Genomic DNA, 21,697 nt, shown 5'->3' with positions numbered 1-21,697 from the left:
TTGGTTGACTACAAACACAGAAAAGATGGAAAAATCCAAAACAAATTCATACCGATTTTACACTGGATCAGGAGACCTCTCTGTTCAGCCTGCCAGCAATGGAGAATGTGCTACAGCAAGGTTATATAAAAACTAATCATATTGGAATTTAATTATCCCTAATGTTTCCCTATTCACTCATTTGACTTTTTTTTTTTGATCTGACATCTTGCTAAGTTTCTTAACTGCTGTCAACAGCAGCCACAGTGCTGTGCTCTACCAACTGCTGAGCAAAAAGTCCTCACCTTCCCACACTGCTGTGCTGCCATCCCCATTTCTTGATGGTAAGATTTCATTTTAGAGTTACAAGGTACTACCTGCTATAAGGTCTTTCCTGCTGAGAAAATGTCATAAGGAAGAGAGGGGCCAAACACTCATCTACCTTCATTTTCTTGTCTCCTTGCGTAAGCACGGAAGCATTTTTTTATGTCTTTAAAATAAATGGTCAGTGAGGCAATAAAGCCTTGGTATTATACTATGGCCTTTCTTTTAAAATGCTTTACTACTTAGTGAAAACATTAAATATTTTTTCCCCTTAATGATGACAGCAGGATTTACAAAACTGGTAAAAGGCATGAAAGAGGATGGTATGGAAGGACAAATTAATTTACAAAAAGTGCATTGTCTGAAATTTAATATTGTGTTTTTTATGGTCTCTATGGCAAAGTAGATGCTGTGAGATAACTAACAGAAGTATAACAAACAAGTCTCTTGATACACAAATTACAAGACTTTGCCACAATTTCAAAGAAGGCAAAGGAGAAAAAAAAAAGCCTGAAGCTAGAAATAGTATAATTAATTAAGGAACACAATAGAGGAGCGATTTCAGGGAAGTGCACAGGGAAGTAAGGCAGACAGCTGGGGAGAATGATGCTCTGCATAGCACAAAACAAAGGAGAAGGAAGTTTAAGAATGAAAGTATTGTATTTTTAAACCTAATTCAGTGAAGCAGAGAGTGGAAGGCAGCACGAATCCTCACAACCAACTTGTTACGTGCTTTAACTTGAGATTCCTCCTGGGAAAAGCAAACAGTAAGAGAAAGCTGCTTCAGAGAGAGAAGAACTCTGAGTGGAGACTCTCGAGAAGCACAACCCAGCGCCACTTCTCAGAGTAACTCAGCTTTAACAGACTCAGCTTTTTTTACTGCCATCCCATAACCTTGTCTGGTATAAGAGCGGCCTCCGTGGAAATGGGCAGATACAGGACAAACCTAACCTTGGGGTGCCATGCAGAGACTGCCACCCCAAACACATTTGGGACTTCTACCAGCTGGGACTGTCATTTTCTTCATCCCACTGTGAAGACTGGTTTGAAGATAACAGATTATCCCTAAGTAAGTATGAACCACTGCCTCTTCTGCAAGCAGAAGTCAGCAGGAGGAAAATTTTTGACTCCTGGAGCTGTGATGAATGTCACACTATCCTGCTGTCAGCAGCTCTGCTGTTATTCCAGCCTAAGCAAAATTTGCCTCTGCCTCTTTGTTTCCCCATTCCTCAGCCACACAATCAGAACTGCCTGATGCAACAGAAAGAGTTATGAAATAACTGGTGCTAAAAAGTGGTAGATTGGTTTAAATTATACTACAGTATACTTCAGTGGTTATGCTGTCTCTCTACACAACGCAGTGGCCCCTACTTTTAATTCTTAGAAAGATACTTCTTATTTTCCTGAAGCTGTAAAATTTTTATTAGCTTTTGAAGAACCTTTGTGGCAAGAAAGTATGTTTCTACTTTAAAACTCCCTTTTTGTAATGCTAATGCCCATGCTACACGCTCTTTAATGATAAAAAGACCATTTGAATAATGCAAAATCAAACTAGATGTATACTAAAAACCTCCTGACCCATATCTAAACTCTATATGGAAGTTTCAGATTTATCTGTTTAATATCTTTCTTGGGTCTTTTAGATGACAGAATAGCAAAAAAAAAAATGGATAAAATCACACCAATTTTGGTGGTTTGTTCCACAAAACTTATTTTAAAAGTCTTTCCATCACATAAACTAACTTCAGTGTGACTGAACAAGATGTCTAGAGGGACTAACATGAAGACTGATGTTTTTCTTTTCTATATTATTCTGTTTACCACTGAGATTATTTTCTCATCAGTTTCACGATAAATGACTTCAAATTTTTCAATATTTTAAATGATGTCATGAGCAGGTTTTTTTTTTTACACAGAAACAGAGCAAGATCTTGTTTTTTAAATAAATATATGTGATAGAAATGTGCATTGCAAATAACTGGCAGTCAGAAGTGGTCTTTCTGCCTGCTTGCTAAAAGTCAGCAAACTTAAAAATGTGTTTGAAATTGCTTAATAAACACTTTTTCTGAAAAAAACTATGAAGACTGAACACAAACTGCCCATTGGCAATAACAACCTGATTCCCTTTTCATTATTCATACTCTGACACTGTTCACTGAAAAGAGACTTATTTATATCTCTCTTATCTATAAAGATGCTCTTAAAGATGATTGAAAAATGAAGACTTGAGGACATGAAAAAGAAAGCCAAGAACGTCTACCGATGCAATAATTGTAAAAGTAGTTGGCATATAAATTAAAGAATATTCATTTATGGAATTCCTACTTATAAACTTCAGATATAAGTATTAATATTGCCCATAGCACCTACTCTGTTTTTATCTTGGCTTACTGCCATTCCTACACTAAGTTATGAAAACTAGATTTGAAATTACTCATTGCATTGCTATTGCATTGTTATTTAAAGGAAAACCTTTAAAGCATTTCCTGAGTTTAATGGAAAAAAAAATTTGCGATCCTCATAACTTTTTTCATTCATCTTCGAAATGATCTAAAGAGATCCATAAACCACAGGCTGAAATTAGTTCCCTAATTTATCCACAAGTACTGAATTTGGTCAGTTGATTACTACATGGAACTTAATTACCCATATTAAAACTGAAGTCAGATGACATGCTCTGACAAGCAGTCCCTTGCTTGCCACTAAATCTGAATAAAAAACCCCAAGAAATTAAAGAATCCCATGAGTCCCAAAAGACTGAGTCCCGGCCATATATCTTCTCCTGCCCATTTAATGCAACTGGTATGTCTCTAGCAGTAAGGTTTCCAGCTTTTGGTGACAAGTCATAACCTCCCCATTTGCTGGCAGTTTTTCAGGCTGTATTTCTCCTTTTCTTCCACTGTCCTAAACAGCTCCTCCTTTCCTTGCTTATACTTGACACATACGTTGTAATCACATGCCTCTAATCACTCCCTAGCTCAACTACAGAGCTCTTTAATTGTTCCTACAAATCAATCCTTTGAGCTTTCTTTGCTTCTTACCTGACCTCATTAGTTTGCCAAAAACTTTCAGGCCAAGACATGCCCAGCTAAAAGCTTCCATTCCAAATCTGTCCTCAGTGTTAGTAAAATATGCAGTTAATTTGGTGTTTGTCCAAAGAGTTGCAGATGAAAATTCCCCGAAACACAGAAAAGATAGATTCCCTCTTTTTTGAGATTTCACTAGTAATTACAGTGATGACCTCTGCAACATGTGGTAAACAGATGCAGAAAGCAGCCTTGTAGCAAAGAGAAAAAGAAAACAACTTTTCAAAATAAAGAAGGGATCAAAATCTGCTCACGCTTACATAAAGGATAACTGCAAACTTCTGACAGTAGAACACGGTTCAGTGCTACTTACTGAACTTAGATCTTCTACTGGAAGAAGCAGTCCAGCATCACAGCAAAGTTATTCCAACAGTTAGACATGAAGAGCTTTCAAAAATGTCTCTGTAGTTGATGGAAAGATAGCTTACAAAAAATTAATTTTAAATCAAAATCACAGACCAAGTAAGACTAGATAAAATATAATACCTGTCTTTAGCAGCATGTAAAAAATGGTCTTTATTCAGTATTTTTTATTTTGGAAAAATAAAAGAACCATAAGAAATTAAGCTGAGTTAAAAAAAACCCTGAAAACAGATCTAAGATTTTTTTTTATTGCCACTAGACATGGCACATGCCAGGAAAAGGGCTCTGTTTTTTCTACCCTCTTAAACAAATTAACCACAGCTTTCCTCGTCAATAATGTGTACTGCATTAATTATAGATAACAGACTAAAAGACACCTCACTTAAGAATATCCTCAATTGCTACTTGGGATTTGAAGCAGCCAATGAATGGAGATCCAATACTAATCTTACTGCCGTCTAAATATGAAGGGTGACAGAAACTGCAGTCACCCTTCCTACCACAGACTCAAGTCATTCAGCCTCCAGCTCCTCATGAATATCCTCATGAAAATAGCTACACTTCATCTCCTATGTATTTCAGGAGACAGCACGGGAGGTTGGGAGACAAGCGTGAAAGCAGCCACAGTCTTTATGTCAGTGTGAAGAACAAACCCTCACACTGCATCACTGCAATTTACAGCAGCTGAGGATCTCTGAAACTGCAGGGCACCTGCAGTATTTTGTTTGGAAATACCTATTGCCACCACATCAGGAACAATTGTAAACACACAGAAATAAATCTTGCTAATATTTTCTCATCACAGTAACTTTTGCACTGATCTTAATCAGGCAGAAGTTGGGTTCACACTGCCATTTGAATAAAATGATGAACAGAAAAGTCTAATCTCCATATTTCTGCATGTCCAGACCCCACAGCAGCAGAGTGGTTTCTCAGACAGCAGGCTCTCTGCTCTGCCATCCACACCCTTTGCTGCCTGGCAGGGTTGCAGGTCTGTGGGAGAACAGCTAGCTGGGCAGGATTTGCACAGCATACCACAGCAGTGCTTCCATGCCCATAAGTCCACTGCTAACAAGTCACATCCAACCATTCAGCAAGATATAAGACTGAAGTCTCAGGTGAGAACCAAACTGCCAGCAGGAAAAATGGGCATCTTTGTTTTGGAAAATATAAAAAAAAATAGTATAATTTTACTTTTTATTCTTCTAATAGTGAGATCTGAGTCTGTATTTTTTCTGAAGTAACAAGGAAGTTCAGGTATATGTTCCTCATGACTCTTTGAGATTGCTTAAGAAGTGCTTACACAAAACTGCAAGAGTTACAAAGCATGAGCAAACTTCCTCACTTCAATCAAACTGGCACATTTTCAAATTTCAGTATGACACATTTATTGCAAGTTTACAGTAATGTCCATCTACCCAGAATTGAGAATGCAAAGCCTAAGAGTTTGTAATGCTTCACTGGAATTTCACTTGATGATTAACAGATCAGCATTTCCAACTAACAGAAGTATGTCTACTAGCCAAAAGAAAAAAAAAACAAACACGTTGAAACTCTAAGAAATAAAGCCTCCTGCACAGATACTCATACCTGTAAATCCAGTCAGGAAAGGGCCTAAGAAGAAAAGATGATGTTCCACAAGCAGTGCAATTATTTTGCCCTTTAAAATTAATGGCAAAATAAAAATTATTCATTAATGCTTCTTTAAAGCCTGGAATAGTTACATGTTTGGATGATGCTCTTAGTCACATAATTTAGTTTTAGGTAGTCTGGAGAGGGGCAGAGAGCTGGAGCCTATGATTCTCACGGGTCCCTTTGAACTGGAGGTAGTCCATGATTGTATGATGTGCTGTAAGATACATATGCACACACATTTGTATATGTGTAATAAAAGACACACGTCTTTAGTGGCAAAGCCACTAAAGTGAAAAGTTTCTCCTTGTAGGACAAACTCCAAGCACAGCATCAAGCCTGTTATGCCACTCACCTCTTTCCTCTTTGCAAATGACAAAAGGTTATAGACAAAGCTGGAGAGATTTCATTAAGTCTGTTCAGCCACGGCTGAGCTTCATCTTTGATGTAAAACTGAATCCACTGTCTTCATGTGGACCAATTTCTACATCTGCAAATCTGGGTAATTAATAGTCAGTGAATTAGTCCAATTAGTTTCAAATTAAATCTTTTAAAAACTGATGGAGAATTACAGCAACTAAGCCATCTTAATTAAATATTGAAGGAATAAGTGGAAATAAGCATCAGGAGAGGTGTTTCTGTGCTCCACTCCCAATGCACAAAGGTTTTAAGGGCATTTACTGGAACTCATTAATTGGATCTGTGAGCTTCTGCTTGACCCCTGATTTTTCTTTAACACATTAAGGCTGTGTAAAATATTTATAAATGTATAAATATGTAAAGCACAGCTACTGAAAATGGATTTATAAAGATTTCCTTCGAAAAACCAAACCAGTGAAGCCTTTGCTAAAATATCCTAAAGAAAAAAAAATACACTCAGCAATAGTAACTTACCATCTCAAAGCAGTACAGAAACACTCTATTGCCTGTGTGAAAAATATATAGTAAAAAAAGCACTCCTGCAAAAATAGCACAATCATTTCTCTCACAATATGTGCAACATTACAGTAGCCCAAAGTGTAGAGTGGTGAAAAATGAATCAAATGAGTAACCTGACAATAAGCAGAGAAACAGTGAGGATGAAAAATTCTCAGTGAAAGTGGAAGATGGGATGGAATTTTTTTCTATAAATATTTATGGCATCAGTGATGATCATTACTCTACTTGGTGAAGAGCAAACAAAAAAGAATTAGATTGTGGTATCTTTTGCCACCATGCCAAGGGAAATCCTATCTCATTGTTCTCTGCTCAGGGCTCTGCATCACCAGCTCCCCCCCTCCAGGCCCTCAGGCTGCAGGCAGGAAGGAAGCAGTGCATGGGATAAGTGGTTCCAAATGCAGCTGCCCCAGCTCATACCAAGGGAGCAGCTAAGACAGGTGTTGGGCCAAGAGAGTGAACAACTTCAACTCACACCACCACGTTTCTTTTCTTGGTGGTATGCATTATTGTCTTGCTTCTCTCCCCCATTAATGACTTTCTCGGACACACAGAAACTGGTTATCTTTGGGACCTTGAATTAATCTGACTAAGCTCAGTAATATCCAAAAGTATTAAAGGAAAATGAGCACTTAATAATGTAAGAGATTTATAAAAATACCTTTCAGTGCTCCCCCTTGCTTTGAAAGACCACTGATGCATACCAGGTAGCATTGGTATTTTTTCATCACAGCTATCTCTTTGCCCAAACTTTAAAAACTGTTCTGTTCCGGACAAGGAAGGGGGTGTGGTGACCTCTGCTTATCCCCTGGGTGACATATCCACTGGCGGCTCAGGAAGCTTCCTTTGGTTACAGAAGTTACATTAGATGTCTCCTGCCCTTTAATATAGGATTTAATAAAGTCAGTGAGGACGCTGCCTTTAAATCCACCATAAACAGTACTTGCCACCTATCTCATCGTTTCCTTTCTCTGCATTGCACCAGCATAATCATTCTGAGATACAGGAGAAGTCTACAGCAATGAAACACTTTGGACAGACTGACTGATCTGGTTACATGGTTCAATGCAACTTGAAAGCTTTATCAGAAACCAATGAGGAAAGATATCCTAAAGAAGTAAACAAAGAAGAAAAATATTTATGACATTATTTCTTTCCTCTCATTACAATCTCAATTTTCAAAAAACAAAAATTGTAAATATATGCCCAATTCTCATTGATGCTCAATAGCATTTAGGCCTTATATTGCACAGAGGTTATTTAAAGAAAGGCAGTTTTTGCCTCATAGTAGCTAAAGAGGCACAGGCAAGCAATAGTGACACTATATTCCATTATCCAAGTCTCAGCCAACAGCCCGAGTGTTTCAAGTACTCTTGCAAGAACAAGATACGCCTTCACAGAGTATCATCTTGAAAAAAAGTTTAACTATAATCCCTTGAGTTTCATCTTTTGAGACTGGATTAAAACACACATCTCACAAAAAAGAACAATGCGTTGATTCTGCTATTTATTTACCATCTTCACAAACATGATGAATTCAAAGCCTATGTTGAAAATGGATATTTTCATCTGGCCCTGTGCTTTAGAATGACTTCATATTGTTGAGCTATTTTTCATCCAAAATGATGCCCAGATCGGTTGCAATTTATTGCTTATGAGTAAAATTGCAGCTGACCATTAAAGGGTCAGCTGAAATAAAACCACCTCTGCCAAGTGATTTCACAGCCTGATGTTTGAGCAGCAGGAATGTTTTCTAATGTGTTTTAAAAACATTCCCCTTGTTTCTGAAATGAACCACTCTCACAACAAAAAAAACCAACCTTGACTGCAAAACATCACAGACCACAATGGCAAGGGTGATAGGGAGCTGAACAGGGATGTTGGGAGATGCTGGAGATAAGCACTTTTCTGCAAGGTTCATCTGCTGCAGTCTTTCAAGTCTTGGACTATAGTAACTCCCTCAAGATTTTCCGAGATCAAACAAAAACCATCCTGATCAGGAATCTCCTGTCATCGCAGCTATCCAGACTCCTAAATTTAGGGCTCAGTTTCTGGCTCTGCTCCAGATTTTGCTATCTCTGCATTTCAGCTCCCAGTTGTGAAGCCTCCTGACTGCAGGTGGGCAGCTACAAACAACCCAGAATCACAGGCCTGCTTACACTGGTGGCCTCTAGACAAAATTAAAAAAAGTATGACCATGTGAAGGTTTTCATCCCACTTTAATAACCCTGTAAGTGTAGCTCTTGGGCTGTTGTTTGGGGGTTTTTTTTGGTTAGTTGATTAGGTTTTTTGTTGTTATAGTTGGGGTTTTTTGTTTGGGTTTTTTTGGTGTGGTTTTTTTTTGTTTTGTTTTGGGGGGTTTTTTGTTGTTTTGGTTTGGCTTTGGGGAGGTTTTTTGGTTTTTTGTTTGTTTGGCTTTTTTTTTTGTTTTTCTTTTTTTCTTTTAAAATAAGACAATATTACCCTGGCATAAATAGAGATAAAAAGGTGACATTCAAGGGCTTGTGCAGCTCCAAAACCAGGGATAATTGCAAAACACAAGTCTTACCTCATCACTGTCTACTGCACATTTTTCAACTTTAGCCACAGACAAATTGGTGTTTATGTTATGTTTTGATTTTTCCTCTTATTTGCTGTCTAATTTTCCTACTTCTTTTTTAAAAATACATTAATTAAATGCCAATCCTTTTCTTTGCAAACTTTTGTTTACATTTGCATGTCCATGACATTAACTACTTAGAGTTATAGAATGGTTTGGGTTGACTTTTAAAAGTCATCTAGTCCAACCCCTCCTGCACTGAGCAGAGACATCTTCAGCTAGATCAGAGCTCTGTCCAACCTGACCTTTAATGTTTCCAGGAATGGGACATCTACCACCTCTCTGAGCAACCCAATCCAGGATTTTACCAACCTCCTTGATTATAAAAAATGTTTATCTTGCATTTAATCTGAATCAACCCTCTTTTAATTTAAAACCATTCCCCCCTGTCCTATCACTACAGGTTCTACTAAGACCTTGTCTCCATCTTTCTTATAAGCCCCCTTCAGATACTGAAAGACTGCAATGAGGTCTCCCTGGAGCTTTCTCTTCTCCGGGCTGAACAACACCATCCCTCTCAGCCTTTCCTCATGGGAGAGGTGCTCCATCCCTCTGATCATCTTTGTGACTCCTCCTCTGGACCCACTCCAACTGGTCCATGTCTTTCCTGTACTGGGAACCCCAGGGCTGGATGTAGCACTCCAGGTGGGGTCTCACCAGAGCAGAGTAGAGGGGCAGAGCCACCTCCACCGACCTGCTGGCCGCACTGCTTTTGATGCAGCCCAGGATTCAGCTGGCTTTCCAGGCTGTGAGCAGAGATTTGCCAGGTCATGTCCAGCATCTCATTCACCAGAACTCCCAACTGCAGAGCTGTTCTCAGCAAGGCTGCTCTCATAGTTCACAGCTAGTAGATATTTGGGACTCTGAGTTTGGGTATTTTTTGGATATTGTTCCATTTCACCTTTTCTCACCAAGCTCTGTTAAGACCAGAAATTACTGAATTCAATTAAGCTCTTCTTTATTATTATTCAGCAGAACTTTACTCGTCTTTCCCCCAAAACTGTTGACACGCTTCTATAACTACTTTTAAGGATACTTCCTTACAAGAAATTAAACTGCAAAGCCTTTTGATTATTTCTAAGTGTTGTCAAATTAAACTTAATATTAAATTAAAAGCTGTTTCATAATGTCAAAAGGAATGCTCTGGATAATAATTTGCCTTCTGATGGTAATTTTGTATAATCAATGCCACCTTTTCATGCAATCTTTTGTGTTCTGAACTTTATTCTGTACTCCTATGTGGAAAATTGAACGTGGAGGCACAGAACACAGCTCACAAATACATTGAATAAATAAAATAGTGAAATGAAGGGAAAATTATTTTAAAATATCAACTATTTCTTAATTTTAAGCACTATCAGTGTCTTCATTCAAATCAGAAGGAAGGAAATGATGTTAGCCAGTGTTACAGATTACCACCCCTCACATCATCACTTCATCTCCACATCAGGACATCAAAATTTTCTGCTGGATGTTTGCTCCATCTTTCATTACAGACAAGCTAGTTACAGCCCTCACTGAAGAGGTAGGTGAGGGGGCAGGTTCAGCCCCAAAGTCTACTGGTCATATCAACATACCCACGATCTATCCAGTTTCTCCTGACTAAATCCAGCAGTGGAAGATGATGCACACCACACCAGGGGACGAAGAGATCCATCCAAATGCAGGCAAAACATTTTAAAACCATGCAGGGCAGCCACATCCACTCAGCATGAGTCCCAGTCAGCTTGAAACTAGCACAAAAGACCTGATAATGTCTCCTGACTCCCCATCATGCAGGCACAAGGTACAACACAGCATGTGTCTCCCCCTACATCCTCCCTCTCCACTTTGGTTCACACTTTTCCTTGCAGAAACCACACTAAGCTATAGGTCTAGATAACAGTTGCTGCAGTAGTAAAAATCTCCTATGTAATAATCTCATCATTTTAGCTTTGGAATCTTTGCCTGAAACCTGGGGGCAATTGAAGCTTCAGCAAGATCAGAAGTGGAAGATGTTCATAATCCTCCATATTTACATGTTTTATGTTTCAGACACATAGCTAAACTGCTCAAAAAATACCCTTTGAGAAAGTCCAATTCATTTTGTTCCACTGTTTTACCTCTTTCCTAAGAGAAAACTGGTGTTTTCCCTCCCTTCCCTAGTTTAGCAGGCAGCACCATAGAATCTGTGCAACAGCCAGATTCTGATCCATCTCAGACAGGTGCAACTCTGAAATCCCAGGAGCTGCTTAGGGATTACACAACGCTGTGATTCTATAGGACAGGTCAGTTCTTGTATGATCAGTCTGCAGAAACATATTCAGTGGGCCCCTCCAAAATTTAGGGTTCCTTTGGTTTTAAACATACTACCCAGGAGAACCCTTAACACCTTTCATGTACATTAAAGATCTGCTGCTGACTCAAAGTTGATGAATAGATAAAGTTTGGAAAGATCAAAACACACAGGAAGTAGCAGGAAGTAAATGCAAAACTGGTATAAAATGAAATTTGTTTCTTGAAAATAGTTACAAAGTTCTGCCGGAAGGAGCCGAACATTTCCTGTTGAAATGATTCCTCTGTAAAAAATTTTCCTCCTGGTATTTGTTTCCTCTTGCGTTCTCCTCTTTCCACATCCTCCTATGGGATATGGGACCTGATGACATCCAGTTACTGCCTGTACAGAGACAGAGGATGGGATTCCCAACGCTGTGTTGTAGGGACATAAGGCGAAAATATAGGAAACTGCTTTTATTCTTGAGAGAATCTGGTTTATCTGGGCATCTCTTTACTGTGGTGCCTGGAAGTCCAGGAGAGGCCTGTCCAAAGGTAGCAAATGCATGACCATTTCCTTTATAGGTCCACCAGGCCACAGGTTTTACAAGCACAACCAAGACATATGGTTTACACAACTTTTCCCATGCAGAGGCATGTAAAGAGAATAATACAAAGAGGCCAGAGCATTTATCGTGATCAGCTGAAATCCCCCCCCACATCTGAAATGCAGCATTGCTACAACTATCAGCTGCCATAACTATTTTTTTAGCAATGTAGAACCTGACATGTAGAATATGAATTAGTCTATTACTCCAAGGAGGACAGCATACAGGTGACATGGAGAAGAAAGACAAGGAAGGCTTTTAAAGGGGGGAAAAAAAATTAAATTTTACGTGGTACTTTTTCATTCTTCCAAACAATCCCAAGTACAGTGTCACTGTCCAAACAGCAAGACAGACTGTCTTCCCTCCATGGTGCCAAAGGACATGGTTAAAAGCAAAATAAAAAGCAGTCTCAAGATTTTTTTTTCTTTTTTTTTTTTTTTAATCACATGCCAAGTATGACACCAGCCTTATGCACAGGAAGCATCTGGACACACTGGAAAGAATTTCCTGACTTGCTGCAAATGACAAGCTCAACTAACAGCTACTTTACACCAGCTACAGAAGAGCAAATTGCTCCCATGCTACTTCTCTTAGGAAAAAAGGGGGGGGAAATACCTCAGTATTCTACCTAAAAAAATGCCAAACAAACAAAGCCCAAAAAGCTAGTAAAATGGATTCAGAGGCTTTTTGGTTTGGTTTGTTTTGTAAACATGAACTTCCATAATACCAGGATTTAGCCTGAACTGCTCCGCTATGAGGAGAGAAACTTGGAAAGCAAAACCTAAAAGAATGTCGAAGGAGTAAAATAATCTATTTATCTTCCAAAACATAACTCCAAAAAGGTTATTAAGCAAAAACAAACAAAAGACCAGGTAAAGGAAGCACAGCATGTTACTAGCTCGAGGCAAAAACCATGCAATTTAATCTTTAATAAGCTTTCCCTACAATGCAAAATCTATTTGTCTAAATTTCTCTTAAATGACACTGGCTTTGAAGAATAAAATCACAGCAAGTAGATGATTAAAAAGGCCTCAATATTCTCAGTCTTCAGGATCTTAACTTCTTTAGGAATATCAACAACATCTGACTATAAAAGATTTATTTCCCCTCCCCCCTTATGCCCAGACTTTCATTAGTTTTTCACAAAATATTTTTATTACCCTCAGTCCTTCCAAGGTAAGTTGAAATAGAAGAAGTAGCAAATAGCAGCTGTTAGAGCAGTTACACAAGGGCCTATCTGAATCCTCTTAAGAGGGGAAAAAGGCAAGAAGGAGATGAGAGGCTCAGTGAGAAACACAAGTAAATAGAGGTGCTTGAAAACAACTGGCAAGATTTAGAAAACAAATATGGATAGTAATGATCCGTAAAAAATGGGATCATAACCATTTTAACATACAAAGAAGGAGGGAAGTGCAAAAATTAGCTTTGCAGTGCTGGGTTAAGGGTTGTACTCAATGATCCTAGAGATCTTTTCCAAACTTAAAGATTCTATGATTCTAATAAAAGGCTTCCTTTCTTGGGCTGGGAAAGGATTCTGTAAAAATTGAAATATATATTGTGGTTGTTTTTGCCAGGCTTAGGCCCCAGCACACAGAGTAAATGCTATTCAGTGGGGAATTAGTGAGCCAATAGAGGCCACAGAGTAGAAGACACTGTGAAATGGTGTATTCATTTCCTAAGTGAGTAGCTGATGATCAGAAATACAATTACTCTCCCTGACGTAACTGTGGATGGTGCCATCATCTACACCTTTATGTAATAGCTTCTGGATTCCTATTAAACTTTGCTCCTTGTGATTTCTGCAGAATGAGTTTCACAGGTTATACATAACGTAAAAAAAAGGAAAAAAAATAATTCCTTTCAGCAGGCTTATTAATCACTGACCTTCCACTCTGCTGAGAGACCCTCATTCTTGAACAAAAAAGCAAGGGTGAGCACAACAGTCTCATTCACTTCCTCTGACACACAGTATAGGAAACAGAATAAATGTTGACTAAAGTCACCTTCAGAGAATTTTAAACCATTTAATGATGCCATGAAAAGCTCAAATATGCACCCCTGTGATACCCATTCAAGGAAAATCTCCATTAATTCCCTCTTTGTTTCCCCATTCAGCTGTACAAGCCAAGCTGATTTGTGAATGGTTGAAGTTCTGAGCAAGTGCACATTTTCTCCCCGTCTCACAGGCTCAAGGAAAGTGCACGTGCACAGGTCATGGTGTTTCAAAGGTCCTACACAAAAAGTCCCTGCCCTCCTTCAGAGCTGTGCCATGTTCCTGACTCCTGCTACCCAACACTGAAGAGATCTCCCAGAGCAGACAAGACCACAGAGCGGGTTTGTGGTCTTACGGGAAACAACAGCAATTGCAATAGAGATGACGGAGAAACCAGCTCTTCTAGGCCACCCAGGAAAGGCACAAAGAGAACAAACAGGGATGTTCTTCAGGAAATACCACTGTCCTGCAAGAAGTGCTTTGTTTATCACAAATGGCCTCCCATGCCTCTGCTTGAGAAACAAAACAAAGAAAAAAAACCACACAAGAAAAAAACCCTGACACTGAAGTCTGACTTCAAAACTTACTCTGTAAAACTGAAAAAATATATTAAATTTCAATGTATGTACAATTGTGGTGATCAGAAGAACACTTTCCTTATTGCTCTGTTTTTCACAATTGATCTACACTTCACTACTCAAACAGATACTTTTTAACAAATCTCTGCATTTGAAAAAGGCTCCAACCTCTTTATATTACTGAAAAAGACCCTAAAAGATTAAGATATTTAAAGGGTTTCTTGAGCGAACTGAAGGAAAATAATTTTAAGAAAATAAAATTTTACTTCAGCTTCTTTTTCTCTGTTTTTTTTTTTTTTTTTAATGACACACACTTTTCATATGTTTAAATTTCCTCTCTGCAAACAGGGTGAAGCTGTATTTCCTCCAGGTGATCATGCCTTTCAAGTGACAGCACAAAACCAAACATACCTGGAATAAAAATGTTAAAAATCTCCACCCTATCTTGCAGCTTCGTCCCCATTTTCTCCCAAACCCCATATCTGCTCCCCAACATCTGCCCTAATAAGCTTCTGACATATCTCCTCCCAATGTTTCTGTCAAAAAGCTCAGCTGCAAAATAACTAAAACAGCTGCTCAAATTTCACTGGCACCACACTGCAGAGACAAGACTGCCACAAACTGCCTAGCATATCTAATTCACCAGCCCTGCTCAGTGCACCTTCTGCCCTCAAAGACTGATATTGTTCCACAGAGCCTTATGGTTCTGATATTTTCCCGTCCTTCATTTTACATTGCACTGTTCACCCATTCCCTGTGGAGATCGCTCCAGTTTCCTCTGAATGCTGTGTGTGTTTCCACTTAGAAGATGCTCTCTGCACCACTCTTTTAAAACATGTAGGAGATCAGAAAAACAAAACCCATGAAGACTACTACGCTGACCTTCCAGCATGTTGATGATAGTCTGCAGAGAAAACACCTTATCTAAGCAGGACTGGGATTTACCTGGCTGGGGAACAGCTCTGTGGAAAGAGACCTGGGGGTCCTAGTGGACAACAAGCTCAGTATGAGTGAACTGCAGCAAAGAAAGTCAACAGGATGCTGGGCTGCATCAACAAGGGCAACACCAGCAGAGATAATGAAGTCATTTTCCCACTCTAGTCAGTGCTTGTCAGGCCATGCCTGGAATATTATGTTCAGTTTTGGTTCCTGCTACACAAAACAGATGTAGACAGGCTGGAGAAGGTTCAGAGAAAAGCCACAAAAATGATCAAATATGGAGACTCTCTTTTCACAAGAAATCACAGGGAAAAGACAAGGGATAATGAGTACCAGGTACTCCCGGGGAGATTTTGATTAGACACAAAAGGAGAAGTTTTCACAACCATCAGCTATTAGAATAATCTCCCCAGAGGAGTGGTGAGTTCCCCAAAGTTGGACACTTTTAACAATTTAAATGAACAACGTGCTGGGCCATCTTGTCCAGCCCATGCTTTTGCCAAGAAATATGTGAACAGATGATCTTTGACATTCCTTCCAACTGGCATTTTATGATTTAATGATTTAAAAGAACAAAAACCATCAAAAAATCCCTCCGTCTCTCTATAAATATATATATATATTTATTGCAGAATTTACTGCAATATATGTAAAAATTTATAATGTATATACAATAAGGCTTATCACTATAAAGTACTATGCAGGACAGAATATTACTTTTCCATATGGGGTACATATTACATTCTGGAAAGAGCGGTTGCACACACCTAAGCTTCTGGTTCAGGGAATCTGAATTTTCATAATCAGAGAATTTTCATAATCCTCAGAGGTTTCAAAGCACACAGTAAATAGCACAATTCAAGTTATGATGGTGCCAAATACCTGTTTGCCTTCCCACAAATGAGCCAAGCAGTTGTCTTGCACTGGTGAGATTGTCCCATCAAAGGAAGAAGTTTTGAAGTTTTAAAGCATCCTTCACTCCTGTCTCCAATGTAACCTTCACTTCAAAAACAATTCACATGTTTTTACTAATCAACTGACAAACTGAGGGTACACAGATGATTTTTTGGACTGATACCAAATCTACTATACAGTACATTATTCAGATAATGTATATATTATAGCTTCATTATTCAGATGAAGCTATGAAAGACTTTCAACGTGATTGTACCAACAAAAAAGAGTGTAGACTCCAAATATTTCTCAGACCAATTTAATAGACTTTAAAAGTATTTTGTAATAAAACCCATCTTCTCACTTCCTACTTCACTTAGTATAAGATACCATGCAGTCTCTGATGTGCATATCAGTATTACATGAGAGTAAACAATGAAATCAAAGTAGGTCTAAAAGCAGCATAAACATAAGACCCATATCAAATAATAAGTTACAGATAACTTCCGGGTTTGTTGTTAAATGATGATACCTATTCCCCACAATACAGCATGATTAAAACCATATTTCAGTTCTCTTCATCTCTACCTCCAAACTCACTTGTTCCAGTCTATAAATGGCCAGCTCTAACCCTATTTAAGTATTAAGCCTGAAGGAACTAAATTCCTTATATTACTATCCCTCCTTTACACCTTTTTATTACTGTGTAGCATATGAATCTGTTTAGTGTTGTGTGCGCTACTTATCCTATAAACAAGTTGCCTGTCACATGCAGACTCACAAATACTGGGTCCATGCCTTTGCCTGTCCTCTTTTCTGGGATAAAACAGAATCATAGAATAGTTTGGGTTGGAACGGACCATAAAGGTCACCTCGTTCCAAACTCGTTGCCATGAGCAGGTACATGACCTGTTTTTCAGCTGCATGAGAAGGCACCTTACTGTTATGGGAACCTCTGAACTTCCTCTCAGATGCTGGAGTGACCAAGGGCTTATGTAAAATCTCCAGGGATTAGATTATTAATGATGCTTATGATTTTGCATGAACTGGGTCACTAGAGATTTAAAATGTTAGAACAGAATAGGAGAACTAAAACTAAACACCTTTCTTGTCTAGTTTTTCCCCTTTCATTTCTTCTTATTCAGCTAAACACGTTCAGGTTTGCACAGCCTGGACACTAGCTTCTTATCATGCTCAAATGCTGGGGATAGAAATACTTAACTAGGAACAACACACTTTTACTGCAATCTTGTTAATCCTCTCTTCAAGCCAGATATCATTCAAGGTTTTAAATTTGGTTATTGACCCATGGGATCTGCAAGTGTTGACAAGTCAACATCTTTTTAGAGATTTTCTATGTCATCCTCAGAATGACTGTTTCACAATATTTTTCCCCATTTCAGCCCCATGACAGAAATCAACCTTCGCTTCCAGCAGTTCATAATGCAAAAATGAGTGGGTAAAACTGAATTAGGCCTACACTTCACAAAGATAATTTTCCCATGCTCACAACACTCAGTGTACTGACATGTCTCAAAGAGTAGTAGGTGCACTCATACCTTTCAGAAAGATTTTTGATTATGCCATCCAGACATATGACAGGATGTCAAGAATCTTGATGGGAAAAGACAGCTATGTGTAAATTAGAGAGACTTGTAATACCAATTTTATTTTAGTATAAGCTAATTCATTGGCCAGGCTTTATCAAGAGGCAGTTTTGCCATTCGATCCACAAAAGTAAAGAATAAACATTATTCTTCTAGTGCAAACTTCCCAAACAGTATGTCTTATCAAATAAGGTCTCAATTCCTATATTCTTTTCAGGTATTATATGATTTCATATTTCTTTAATATATTCACCTGCTCTCTTTAGTGTGCATTCCTCTCTTATTCACAATTATAAAATCAAGACCATCAGATTTTTAGCAGATTTACCTCTGTGAAAAATCCCCAAACCGAACGATTTCCTACAAAACTGAGGGAACATCAAGTACAAGATAGGACAGACTCTCCTGCACAACCCACAGCAGAACAAGTACAGAACGGGAACAGAACAGCGACAGCTGCTTGTAACTATCTCTTCTCTACAAATGTAGTCTAAGTGCTCCCAGTCAGCTTCAAGACACTATAGAGGTCTGACAGTTTGTGCAAAGCCTGTGATACACAGAAGGGAATTTGGCACAGCAGGTATGACGTGAGAGAATGGTGCGTCAAGAGCTCAAGGATTTCATTGCACATACATAGGGGAGCATTTGCTTCCAGTTAAATACTTCTCACTTCCTCCAAGCAAGAGGCATTTTAAATTTCTTTCTCAATATCATTTTGACATAATCTGTAACTGCCAGTGGTACAAGTACCAGATTTCAGAAACTCCTAAGTCTGCCCCTGAGGTACTGTTATAAGCATACCTGAACCATATGAGGTACTGCTGTGTTGTGCATTACAAGTCAGAAGTGTGAGGATTTGCCTTATCTCAAGTACAAAAACAGAATCCCAGGAACTAATCTGATCCCTCTATCAACAAAACCTTTAAAGGAAGATTATCTCTTCCACAGAGACTGGCTGTCCTTCAGTAAGTCTGTTCTCTGCTGGGTGTTTCTACAAAACTGCTTTTGGTAGCTGAACAAGCTATTCCCAGAGATACTGCTGCACTTCCCAACCAGTCATGAAGAATGAAGCACTCCCATTTCCAAGTCATGTACACAGCTGAGAAAAAAAACAAAGATGAATTCAAGTTCTCATTTCCTTGTCTGATCAGAAATATCTGATGATCTGTGAAATGCAGCAAACTGTCCCCTCCCTACTATTTTCAATTGAATTTCATCCTGCACTTGCAAGATGCTAGGTGGGACTTGAATTGTCAGCATTTCACAACAGCAGAGGAGGGGAAAAAAAGTCTTAACCACACGTGAACTTATATGTGCACTTACAAAAACCTGTTTTCCTGAGATTTCAATGCAATCCACCAAATTAACAAGGTCAGATAAGCACCTGAAATTTCTTCTACTTATCTGATCAAGGTCTCCAAACTCCTGCCACCCATCACTAATTTTGTTATCAAATTGATTCAAATAAAGCAGTGACTTATTTGATCTATTGGTTTTTCAGAGGCCTATCAAAGTTATTTCTTGATTGCAAAACAGGTATACATGATAGCTGATAAACATTTCAGAGTGCTGATTTACTGGTTCATTGCTGTCTGAAAACATGGCTTCTCTCACAAACTTTTGGAGAGCAACTATTATTTATGAACTACTATCGCACTCCTTTGTAAGTGAAAAAGAGATAAGCAATTAGTTCAGCTGACTATGCTTAAATCTAAATCAAGTACAAGCATTGGAGCCAGTCCATTGTAACCATACAGAAATGGTTTGGGGCAAATGAATTCACTTCTGACAAATATATCCCTTTTCACTTTTATCCATAGATGTACCAGAAAAACTTTCAGTTACTCTATTAAATACAATCAAACACTGTTTCACCTGAACTACTAAATCCCTTTCTAGTGACAGAATTCACTGATCCTCCCAGGTCCTTCCTTTGCTCATTCCATATAATAAAAAGGCTTAGTATCATGGAAAGGGGAAAAAAAATAACCTCACATATTCTTTCCAAGTGATTCTCATAAGGTCCCACTATACCAGAGAAATGTACACATGTGAAGAAAACAAAATTAACCTTAGAGGGTAGTCTAGATCTATATTCCCACATTCACACACAGACACTTAGACAGGCTTTCTTAAGGAAAGATATTGCATCATTTTCCAATTGCAGTGCAATCAGTCATTTGAAACATTTGTTTCATCAGATGCTTATCTGTCTCAAATGACAAGAACATGCTGCTTATCACTTTCTCCAAGTAATATATCCCAGCAGTAGGGGAATGAGATATGTAGTGCAGAACTATACTTTCCCATCCATGTACAAGTCTTACCACAGTCTCCTGACTTTCCTGATATATTTAAGAACCTATTTTCTAAGTTCACTGCTAAGCGTTTGACAGGAATGAATGAAGGTTATTATTTGGACAAATCTGTCATAATTATTTCTAGCTGCTAATGCATTCTTCTAAATATTCCTATAGTACTGCCAGTGAAAACACTAATGAAATACCCAGAGTGGGCATCGTTAACACTCATGTTTCACTGTGATGCTATGTGAGTATGCAGGAGAGCAGACACTGCCCTCTTACAAATCTTCCTCTCCTATCCTTTATGGGATTCCTGTACTTATGCATGAGCTGATAAAATCAACTTTTAATCATCTGCATTGGCCTACACAGGCACAGAACAGTACATTTTGAGCCTGTGTATTTGGCAACACATCCTAAAATTTAGCAACAGCCAAGGCTTTGATTCATAAACCGTAAGATCACAAATGACCACATAGATCTTTTCAGCTTTTACTCCAATATCTCATCTCATATTTAATGTGCACATTAAATAACTGAAAGAATACGTCTTGCCCACTTCCCTTAAAAAAGCAGACAATGGCCAACAACCAAGACAACTTAAAATATTGTTGCTGCATACGCTAGTATTTTCAGCCCTTACTTTTAGGATTGTCAGTACCTCCATAATCCAGAATTTTATAATTTATGGATAAGTACTCAGTAAATATAAATGAAGAATAGTAAGTATATAGAGATGCTGGTTTTTTCCCCTCAAACGAAATACTTCAGGCTGGACTGAGTGATTCTGTAATAGAGCAAAAAGACACTTTCTATGCATAAATGATTTCACTTTTCTGCATGTATTTTACTAACAGGAAGAATCTCCCTATATAACAGAACACAGACTTTTTCCTAAGGAAAACCAGCATATGCACTATTTTTGAGTCATGTAAAAAATAACAGAGCAGACAAATGGTTCAACAAGAAGACACTTTCTCTGGTAGAGAATGGACCAGACAGTGCAATAAGTTAAATCTGCTTTTCCATCTTAAGAATTCTCCAATTATGGGTGCATGTTTGGGCCTTGCCCACAGTGTTTACACAACCCCTCCAACTAACATCCTGAACCACAGCCAATATTCACTAGAAGCATAAACAACTGTGAAAAATACATAGGAAAACTCTGTTAAGTTTGTAGCCCACAACTGACTACAGTGGGAGTTGATGGAACCTTTGCAATAAAAATAGTGCCCCAAATCAGTTCTCCACATGGAGAAAGTTTCCAATGATAAGGGACACATGTAAGGCACATTCTTTTAAAAACCTGCTCAAAAGCAGCTCATTGTTCATAAAGGGAATGGTGTTTACACAGGAAAAAGTCCACTTTCAACAAATCTGAAATCCAACAGATGTTTCCTTCTATCTAAGCAAAACAAGTTTGTGACCCTTTTCTGCCCAACGAAAAATCTTCAAAATTAATTCTGCAGGAAAAAAAAACTTCCATACTTGAGAGAATGATCTTGAAAAATGAATTCAGAAAAAATTGTATTTCATAATTGCAGCTGCTACTGAAGTGAGTTAACTAAAAGAGAATATTTTATGATCTGGATTTGAAGAGATG

The 21,697-nt window shown here is 38.4% G+C and overlaps 1 protein-coding gene and 1 long non-coding RNA gene across 3 annotated transcripts in view; both read right to left on the bottom strand.

Moving 5' to 3' along the window:
* LOC108498702 (probable acyl-CoA dehydrogenase 6) overlaps window positions 1–21,697 on the bottom strand; it is a 78,400-nt gene that overhangs the window by 42,670 nt on the left and 14,033 nt on the right. The window lies entirely within an intron of this gene.
* On the bottom strand, window positions 5,283–16,288 carry LOC108498704. Its single transcript, XR_001875272.1, has 3 exons — window positions 16,173–16,288; window positions 5,740–5,882; window positions 5,283–5,601 (listed from the first exon to the last, which is right to left on the bottom strand). It is a non-coding gene; the product is annotated as an uncharacterized LOC108498704 (long non-coding RNA).

The sequence above is a fragment of the Lepidothrix coronata genome, unplaced genomic scaffold (assembly GCF_001604755.1).
Source record: "Lepidothrix coronata isolate B3197 unplaced genomic scaffold, Lepidothrix_coronata-1.0 Scaffold62, whole genome shotgun sequence".
In the NCBI taxonomy this organism is placed as follows: domain Eukaryota; kingdom Metazoa; phylum Chordata; class Aves; order Passeriformes; family Pipridae; genus Lepidothrix; species Lepidothrix coronata.
This window is presented reverse-complemented; position numbering and strand designations above follow the sequence as displayed.